This window comes from Heterodontus francisci, chromosome 35 (genome assembly GCF_036365525.1).
Source record: "Heterodontus francisci isolate sHetFra1 chromosome 35, sHetFra1.hap1, whole genome shotgun sequence".
Classification (NCBI taxonomy): Eukaryota; Metazoa; Chordata; class Chondrichthyes; order Heterodontiformes; family Heterodontidae; genus Heterodontus; species Heterodontus francisci.
In genome coordinates, this window is record NC_090405.1 from 18026591 (window position 1) to 18037061 (window position 10471).

Genomic DNA, 10471 nt, shown 5'->3' on the forward strand with positions numbered 1-10471 from the left:
AGATGAAGATACAGCTCAGTCAACACGTTCCCCTGGTTTATGATGCTGGAACATTCCTCACACAGAAATGATTCAACCCAATGACAAACATTCTTACAGCTGATAATTTATGCTACTGATTTAAGGACTGTCTCATGTGGTTACCGAGTGACGACGAGAAGATATTAAACTTTGTTCTATTCAATCTAGCTGTGATAAAGTTTGAATTTTTCTCCCTTTTATAAACAGTATTTGAAGGGTCTCGGTAACAATGTTCAGTGTTGATGAGAGTGGGGTCTGGGTGAGAAGCTGCTGAGTGTGACAGGGTCAGGACTGGATGCAGGAAGTTCTCTGACAGTCTCCCTCTATCTCTCTAATGGGTTTGAGTTGATTTACGACTGATAGCTTTTATTTTACTTTTCTTATTTAGAGAGATAGCCCCTTCGGCCCACCGAGTCTGTGCCAACCAGCAACCACCCATTTATACTAATCCTGCATTAATCCCATATTCTCTACCACATCCCCACCATTCTCCTACCACGTACCTACACTAGGGACAATTTACAATGGCCAATTTACCTATCAACCTGCAAGTCTTTTGGAGGTGGGAGGAAACCAGAGCACCCGGCGGAAACCCACACAGACATAGGGAGAACTTGCAAACTCCACACAGGCAGTACCCAGAACTGAATCCTGGTCGCTGGAGCTGTGAGGCTGCGGTGCTAACCATTGCGCCACTGTGCTGCTGTTGGTGTTTTGATAAATGAAGGAAGTTCCCTCCACCCATTTTTTTTGGACAGACTGTGTGGTATAAGGATGTAAAGGGTTAATGCTGAAGATAGTGGGATCAACCCCTCCCACTGTCAGAGTGATGATGGAACAGTCACATGAGATGAAGTTTGGGAGAAGAGAGAGCAGCACCAAGGATGCTAGCTTAGCAGGCTTGATGAGTGTGTATAGAGTATTGTGCAAATTAGAAAAGAGTTGTTAGTTCTTTCAGCAGGAACTGTGTCCAGAAAATATCGAGAAACTCACAATTTTATTATTCAGGAGTCGGAACACAGATATTAATTCCAAGTGACAGTTCTGGGACCAATTAACAAAAAAAGTAGAGAATAATATTGCTCACTGATTGAAATCCCCTAGTGAGGAGACAGTTAAACAGGTGATCTTTTGGGGCATCCTTCGATCCAAGGTTTCAGCAACATTTAATCTCCCTTTATGGTGAAATTCTCTGTTATTTGCAACTTTTTTTTATCAGCTTTGATGGGCGAGTGAAAAAACTGAAAAGATTGAACAGTTCACCCTTTCTTTTCTTCCTTCTTCTCTTCTTTCCATCAGTTTCTCTTTTCTGTCCCAGATCACTATAATGATGAGAATCCCAATTTAATCTGCTGTTTCTGGTGTTTTATCCATTCCAATCAAAATTTCAACATTCCAATCAAATCTATTTGTTATTCCACAGTGTCTCTCCATGTGTTTTATTCTGTTGTATTCTCTCACAGTCTGTTTGATGATCAATGTTACATCTCACTCTCTGTTCTGGTGAAGATCAGAAGCAGTGATATCTGTTTACACCACCCGACAAGTCAGCCTGATGCTGTGCCTCGCTGATCATGTGGGGTTAAAGCAATTCTTCCAGTCAGTTAGTTCAGTTGTCATTTCATGAGAAATTCGGTCATCATGACTTCGTCAGTGACCTAATAGTTCAGGTGTCTGAGTGATGTTAATCATGATGTGTTGAAATGTTTGTATGTTCCAGTCTTTCCGTGGTGGGTTTTCACACTGAGTAGAAACGTGTTGGACATGGTCTGGAAATGTTTCACACCGCTCCATTCCCAACTTCATTTACTTACAGAAGATATATTTCCATCATTCCACAGCCGGCTGCACAGCCAGAAGCTGTGCTGAAGGTGACAGCTATGCTTCTGCAACTGTCAAGGTGGCCGAGAGGTTAAGGCGATGAACTGCTAATCCATTGTGCTTTGCACGCGTGGGTTCGAATCCCATCCTTGTTGCTAGTTTATGAGCTGTTTCGTGTATTATTTATGTTGGGTGAGCTTATTTGTAAAGTCAGCCTCGAAACCTGTTCTTGTCAATGTCCAGACAGTGATTCCAGAATTTGTTATACTTTATTAAAATTGAGACAGACAATTGGAATTCTTCACCCAAACTGCACTGGAATGAAGATCAAATAGGGATCACGAAACGGAGCAGGATTTTTCCTCCCCTCCTTCCTTCCATCATTACTTTCTCTGGATTTGCACCAAGTGAAAGACAAATGGGAAAAGCAAATGGCGAGGGAGCAGATGCAGAAAATTATCCTTTGGCAAGAAATTTATTTTCAAATCTTCTTGATAGATTAAGTGAGTGAGCAATGCTTTGGCAGATGGAGTTTAAAATGAGGGGTCATCGACTACCGGCGATAGATCAGAGTGTTTTTTTGTAAGAGGTGAGATGTTAGAAACGGCGGAGGAGCAGAGACCCGAAATACTGAATTAATAAAAGCTAGTGGACTGGTAGAAAATAATGTGAAAAGTGAACAGAATATGAAGATTGGAACTCATGTTGCAGTGATATAAAGCTCTGTGCTCCTGAAGTAAATGTCCAAGCCCAGATTGTGGGGAATCTGTGGAGAGTGATTTGGTTTTTATTCATTCTTGGGTGTGAGTATCGCTGATAAGGCGAGCATTTATTACCCATTCCTATTGCTGTTGAGAAGGTGGTGGAGAGCTGCCTTCTTGAACTGATGCAGTCCATATGGTGCAGGAACACCCACACTGCCGTTGGGGAGGGAGTTCCAGGATTGTGACCCAACAACAGTGAATAAATGGCGATATTGTTCCAAGTCAGGATGGTGAGTGACTTGGAGGGGAACCTGCAGTTAGTGAGTTCCCATGCATCTGCTGCCCTTGTCCTTCGAGGTGGTAGTGGTCACGAGTTTGGAAGGTGCTGTTGAAGGATACTTGGCGAGTTGCTGCAGTGCATATGGAGATGGTACACACTGCAGCCACTGTTTACTGGTTGTGGAGGGATTGAATGTTTAAGGTGGCGGGTTAGGTGCCGATCAAGTGGGCTGCTTTGTCCTGGATGGTGTTGAGCTTCTTGAGTGTTGTTGAGTGGGATGTATTCCATCACACTCCTGACTTGTGCCTTGTAGATGGTGGACAGGATTTGGGGTGTCAGGAGGTGAGATACTTGCTGCAGAATTCGTAATCTCTGACCTGCGCTTATAGCCACAGCATAGATGTGACTGGTCCAGTTACGTTTCTGGTCAAGATATTGATGGTGGGGGAATTAACGATGATAATGCTTCTGAATATCAAAAGGTAGATTTTTTTTCTCTCTCATTGGAGATGTTCACTGCTTGGCACTTGTGTGGCCAGAAGATTGCTTGCCACTTATCAGCTCAAGCCTGAATGTTGTTCAGGTCTTGCTGCTTGCAGGCACAGACTGCTTCAGTATCTGAAGAGTTGTGAGTCATCATCTAACATTCCCACTTCTGACTTATGTTGAAGAGAAAGTCGTCAATGAAACAGCTGGGATGTTTGGGTCTAGGACACTACCCTGAGAAACTCCTGAGGCAGTGTCCTGGACTGAGATGATTGGCCTCCACGAACCACAACCATCTTGTTTTGTGCGACGTACGACTCCAGCAAGTGGAGAGTTTTCCCCCTGATTCCCAGTGACTTCAATTTTGCTAGGGATCCTTGATGCCACACTCACTCAAGGGTGGTTCAAGAAGGCAGCCCACCCCACCACCTTCTCAAGGGCAATTAAGGATGGGCAGTAAATGCTGGCCTGGCCAGCAACGCCCACATCGCATGAATGAATGAATAAAAAAGTGAAGAATCCCTTGTGTCATTGTTTTGGGAGAAAATATAACCCTGGTGGAATTGCCCCTCCCAATCACACCTCACTTCATAGAACATAGAAAATGGAGAAAATTTATGGCACAGAATGAGACCATTTAGCAATCGTGTCTGTGCCAGCTGAAAAAGAGCGATCCAGCCCAATCCCACTTTCCAGGTCTTGGGAATGGGATCTGAACAGATCTCAGAGCTCACATTATGTGAATGTTCTGATATACCAGGGGAGATTCACACTGTTAGACACAGTGTGAAATACATTCAAGTATTTATAAAACATTGTAACATGTGAGTAATATTCCCCATTGCTTTCTCAGCACTGATGGATTGTGAAGTGGGAGACAGCCAGAAGTCCCAGTGATCCACACTGACCCTCAGCTGAGAATGAAATGAGATAAAGTTCAATCTTCAGCAGCGAGTTGCTGCAGAGAGGTAAGAGTCCTGAATCAAGGAGAGACTTTCTCATACTGCTGTTGAATCTCATTTCAAACACTCCTTGAACTCTCTGCCGAGGAATTCAGAGCTGGAGAATGCCTGTAAAATCAGCCTAAAAAGGAAATAAAAAACACCCACCGTGGGGCTCAAACTCAAAAACTTGAGATTCAGAGTTTCATGCTTTCATCGACTGAGCTCACTAGGCCTGAGACAGTGTCCCCGTCCTGTCTGTTATTGGACAGTGCAGCTGTTGGCTCCATCCCAGGGGCTGAATTTGTTCTGTAAACCATGAACCAGCTTCCTCTCAAATCCCAGGTTTATCAATAAATCCTCTTCCAAAATCCCCAAAGTGTGATATATTCCTCTCACAATAAAAGTTACATCTTTTGCTCTTTTTACCTTCCAAACATTGACTTCTATTTTGCTCAGCATTTATTTCTCTCTCCTTTTTATGTTGTGCATTTCCTAATAAACATTTCATTTCAATTATTTATGAGGGAGGAAATGAACAGAAGAGATTTTCTGCAATGGTACCAGGGGTGTGGGACAGAGCGAGTGGTTTGGATCTGGAATACACTGCCTGAGAGTGTGCTGGAGGCAGATTCAATCGTGGCTTTCAAAAGGGAATTGGATAAACACCTGAATAGAGAAAATTTGCAGGGTTACAATGAAAGGGCAGAGGAGTGGAATTAGCTGATTTGCTCTTGCAAAGAGCTGTCATGGACATGATGGACTGAATGGTCTCCTTCTGTACTGTAACCATTTGATTCCTTGATTCTAACTCTGTCAAAGTTGTTCTGAACTTGCTCTGCTCCAAGGAGAACAACCCCAGCTTTTCCAGTCTCTGCACATAACTGAAGTTATGAGGAACCATGGGGAACCCACTGTAAACCTTCCTCCAGACAGAAATACAACTGTTCACCACCACACTGTGACCCAGCTGTTCACAATATATATCAATGATTCGGATGTGGGGACCAAATGTACTATTTCCAAGTTCGCAGATGACACAAAACTAGGTGGGAATGTGTGTTGTGAGGAAGATGCAAAGCGGCTTCAAGGGGATTTGGACAGACTTAGTGAGTGGACAAGAAAGTGGCACATGGAATATAATGTGCAAAGATGTGAGGTTGTCCACTTTGGTAGGAGAAACAGATGTGCAGATCATTTCTTAAATGGTAAGAGATTAGAAAGTGTAGATGGACAAAGGGGCCTGGGTGTCCTTGTCAGTAAGTGACTGAAAGCTAACATGCAGGTGCAGCAAGCAATTAGGAAGGCGAATGACATGTTAGACTCTATCACAAGAGGATTTGAGTACAGGAGTAGTGAAGTCTTGCTTCAGTTGTATATAACCTTGGTTGGACTGCACTTTGGAATACTGTGTGCAGTTTTGGTCCCCTTACCTTAGGAAGGATATCATTGCCATAGAGGGAGTACAACGAAGGTTCACCAGACTTGTTCCCGGGGTGGCGGGACTGTCCTATGAAGAGATTTTGGGGAAACTGGGACTGTATTCTCTAGAGTTTCAAAGAATGAGAGGTGATCTCATTGAAACTTACCATATATTTAAAGGGATAGACAGGTAGATGAAGCTATTTCCTCCGGTTGAGGAATCTAGAACCAGGGGACACAATTTCAACATAAGGGGAAAGCCACTTAGGACAGAGACGAGGAGAAATTTCTTTACTCAGAGGGTTGTGAATCTTTGGAATTCTCTACCCCAGAGGGCTGTGGAAGCTCAGTCATTGGGTATGTTTAAAGCAGAGATTGACAGATTTCTAAATGCAAATGACATAGGGGATATGGACATAGTGTGGGAAAAAGGCATTGAAGTGGATGATCAGTCATCATCATATTGAATGGCGGGGTTGGCTCGACGGGCTGAATGGCCTACTCCTGCTCCTATGTTCCTATCAGTCTGCTAATTTCATATCCAAGCTGTCATTGTCCCTTTTATTACATGGGCTTCAGTTTTACTGGCAGTCTAGTATGTGACATCATCAAGAAGGTTTTCAATAAGTTAAATAAGGAGAAATTGTTTCCAGTGGCAAAAGGGTCAGTAACCAGAGGATGTATTTATCAGGTGATTGAGAAAAGAACCAGAGGCGAAATGAGGTCGGGATTTATACGGTGATGTGTTGTGATTTGGAATGCACTGTCTGATCAGGACTTGAAAGCAGATTCATTAGTAACTTTGAAAAGCAATAGGGATAAATACTGGAAGGAAAATGTGCAGATGACAGGAAAAAGCTGAGCATCAGAACTAATTGGACAGCACAACCAAAGAGACAGCATTGACACAATGGACCAAATGGTCTCCTTCTTTGGGTATCATTCTATGGTTTTATGAACATAATGTTGATACAATTCGCTGAGTTGGAAGGGAAGTGAACCCAGATTCCGGGTATTCTAAACACCAGACCCAAACCAACTGAACAAGCCTGTTGTTTAATCTCTGTTTTTCACACCAGCTTCTCCTCGCTCTTTCTGTGTTTCCTGCCTGGTCTGTTCCTCTGACCTTCATTCCTGACACTCTATTGAGAATGGCCAACTCACTGCGCCTCTCACTCCCACCGTCACTCCACCCCTTCACCCACTTCCAAACCTCTCTGTTGAACAGTACCTCACTTCTGCTCCTCTGCTCCATTAATATAACAGGAAAACATTTTCAAACAGACATTTCCAGACAGTGAACGTTCCAGTAAGACAAGGTAAAGAGCAGATTCATTCACTTTCAACACAGAGAGAGCAGCTCTCCCTGTTCATTCTAAGGAGCAGCTGTAGTTTCACTCCCATTAGTCTTAGAGACATGGGCCAGAATTTTAAGGGACCGTTGGAGATGGGAATGGAGGCTGGGGAGGGGGAGGGGGGGTGTATAAAATAGGGATGGAAGACGTCGGACCGGATATTTCTGTCGGCGGCTGACATGGAGGGCAGACTTCGCACATCCACACGGCAAGAAGGCATTTAAAGTATTTATGAGTCCAATTGTCAGCAATTTTATTCACTGGGTCCAATTGAATTAATAGCACACGGGAACCACGGGGCTTCAGAGCCTCGCCTGGTTAAAGGAGGTGACTGGGAGGTGGGAGCTGAGTGTTGGCTTCACTGGGAAGCTGTCGGGTGAGGCAGCGTAACTTGGCAGCAAGGGTGGAGGGGGAAAGGGCATCGGGAAACACTGTCAGGAGTGGGGGCCAATGTGCCAGCTCTGCAGGGTGAGCCACACCAGGGTGTTATTGGGGCAGTGCCACCTCATTGAGGGTGACAAATGAGGTAAATGTGGCTGGGTGTTGTTTACTGTGAAGGCCTTGCACTCAGGGAGGGGCAACCTGTCATGGGCCTCATTCACCCTGGATTCGAGGCTCCCATTGAAGAGGAGGAGGAGTAGAGAGGGAGGGAGGGAGGCGCAGGCACCAGCAGGGACACCACAGCAGCTTGGGGGCCCACAGGAGGGCCAGCCTCGAACAGGAGGCTGGAGAAGGAGGCAGAGGAACACGTCAGCCGAGGTTCAACTACCTGCAGATGTCCGAGTGACAGTGTCTCCGCAGACTGCGCCTCTCCACGGAGGTTGTCACTGATCTCTCTGCCATGATGCAGCTGTGCCCCATGGGACTTGGTGGGCACCTGATGCCAGTGTCACTGAAGGTCACCGTGCCACTGAACTTCTCCACCAGCAGATCATTGCGGGGATCCACTGGAGATATGTGTGGAATCTCACAGTCTGTGGTGAATCAGTGCATCAAGGAGGTCACCAATGTCCTGTTCAGGAGGGCCGGTGACTATGTGCACATCGATCCAAACAGTCACGCTGAGAGGGCTATAGGATTCGGGGCCATCGCTGGATTCCCCCAGGTGTAGGGTGTCATCGAGTGCACCCATGTGACCATCAAGGCTCCTGCAGACCAGCCAGCAGCCTTCAACAGGAAGGGCTTCCACTTGCTCAGTGTGAAACTGGTCTGTGACCATCACAAATGGATCCTACAGGTGTGTGCACAAATCCCGGGAAGCAGCCACAACGCCTGCATACCAAGGCACTCCCAGGTGCCAGAACCTTTCCGTGGCCCCATGCGCTTTCTGAGATGGATCCTTGGAGACAAGGGCAACCCAGTGAGAACATGAGTACTGACGCCTGTGAGGAACCCACACAACGATTCAGAGGAGAGGTACAACACCTGCTGCGGGTCAACCCGAGCAACCATCAAAGAGGCCATTGGTCTCCTGAAGATGAGATTTAGGCACTTAGATTGTTCCTGTGGAGCCCTTCAGTATGTCCCGGCGAGGGTCTCGCGTATCATGGTGGCTTGCTGTGCTCTGCACAATCTGGCATGACAGAGGGGTGAGGTGTTGACTCGTGTGGATATCATGGAGTGTGATGTCTCCTCTGATGATGAGGATGTGGAGGAGGATGCTGCCCAAGCAGTGCCAGATGAAGGACCTCAGGCACAGCAGGAAAGCCTCCATGAGATACACACAAGGGAGACACGAGACACCCTTATACATTCACGTTTCCTTTGAGCCTTACCACCTTCTGGAACCACAGCAATAAAGTCTTAGCTTTAAACAGCCCTGTTGTCACCTCCTTCCTTCTGCACTACAGCGCCCAGTTACACATCGCACAGTGACAAGGCCGAAGCTTTGTGAACTCAGGGCTTGGTCCCTCACTTCCAGCCCCTTGGGAGGAAGGGTTGAAATGAAGTCCCAAAGGGCATCAACAATAGGAAGGAGACATAGTGAGAGAACATCATTTCTTTATTCTGTGTGACACCAAACACAACCCTATCCATCTGGAATGTACATTCACCCGTGAACCCCTCAGTGAATCTAGGTGCTCTTCTTAAATCTCTTCCGGGTGTTCCTACCTGCTACTCCCCCTGCTCTGTCAGCTGAGGTGGAGACAGGCTGCTGACCTTGCTGCTCCATGGCTTGGGATGACATTGGCGGCCGTCCTCTGCTGCCTGAGGCCTGGAGGGCCCTGGCACACTGAGGGCCTCCTGCACAGGTACAGGGACCCCCTCTGTCATCGAGGATGATGGAGGTGCTGGCATCACTGGTGTCACTGGCAGAGGGACTTTGGAATTACCGTCCACACCAGGAGCACCCTGAGAGGGGCCCCCAGATGTAGCAGCCAGCTGCTCCTCCCCCTTATAAGACACACTTGTACCTCCCTGCTGACCTGAGAGGGACGTGGACCAAGTGGAGAGTTCAGGTGCCTCGTCCCCCCTCTCACCTTGTCACCACTGGATGGAGCTCCTGGACAAAGTGATGGAGTGCAGGTCTGTGCACATCTCCGGCAGCCACTGATTGATCGGCTGGATCTGGTTCTCCATGAGAGTCACCAATCTCTCAATGGAGGAAGCCAGACACACCCCCATCAGAGACAGTGCAGCACCCAAGGCCTGGATGGACTCCTCCATCGTCCGTGCTTGGGTACACATAGCCTCTGGCAACTCTGCCAGATGTTGCCTGACCTCTCACTGCAGCTGCAGCATTTCCCGTGTTGCTGGTGACACAAGAGGCACGTCATCAGCCTGGGGCACAGCATGGGCCTGGCCTCCCACAAACCACCAACTCCCAGTGGCCTCGGCTGTCACAGCCTCCGCCAGCTGCCCGGGCCTGTCTGTGATGTGCTCACCAGTTTGTATGCCAGAATCTAACCGCGAACGGATACCCACCAACGTGAGAGTTTCTGTGCTGGTGAAGGGTGCAGGGGAATGAGGTGATGGTGCACCCTCTGAGGCTCCCTCCTCCTCCTCAGACATGTCCGGCTGTCCCCCAGTCTCTCCAGCTCTTTGCTTTTGTCGTTCATCCGGGCCTTCATGAGAAAACAGGGACATTGAAGGGTTAGGGTCTTCCCATCATGACATTCCAACCACCCCTAACGTGCAGCTCCATTGATGCAGTGGTGAACAGATGAGCAGTGTGGCTCCTTTGCAGCAGATGCTCCCTTGTGCCCCAGGAGATGTTCACTCACTCTCTTGGGTAGGTGTCCCTGTCTCTCCATCAGCTATGGAGCAGCTGCTTTGCTGCCCTGCCTGTTCCATGGCCTCCTCCTCCATCGGGATGAGGACATGGAGATAAGGCATCCACCGCCGGTCTTGACATGCTCTTTCCAATTGTGGGATGTCTTCTCCTGCAGACACAATGATGAACAAAGTTAGTCTCCCAGCGGGGACAAGCCCAACATCTCT

At 47.3% G+C, this 10471-nt stretch overlaps 1 non-coding gene across 1 annotated transcript; it reads left to right on the forward strand.

Annotated features, from left to right (window-relative positions):
• The first annotated feature begins 1915 nt into the window (after positions 1 to 1915).
• trnas-gcu (transfer RNA serine (anticodon GCU)) lies at positions 1916 to 1997 on the forward strand. Its single transcript has one exon. It is a non-coding gene; the product is annotated as a tRNA-Ser (tRNA).
• Positions 1998 to 10471: the final 8474 nt, after the last annotated feature.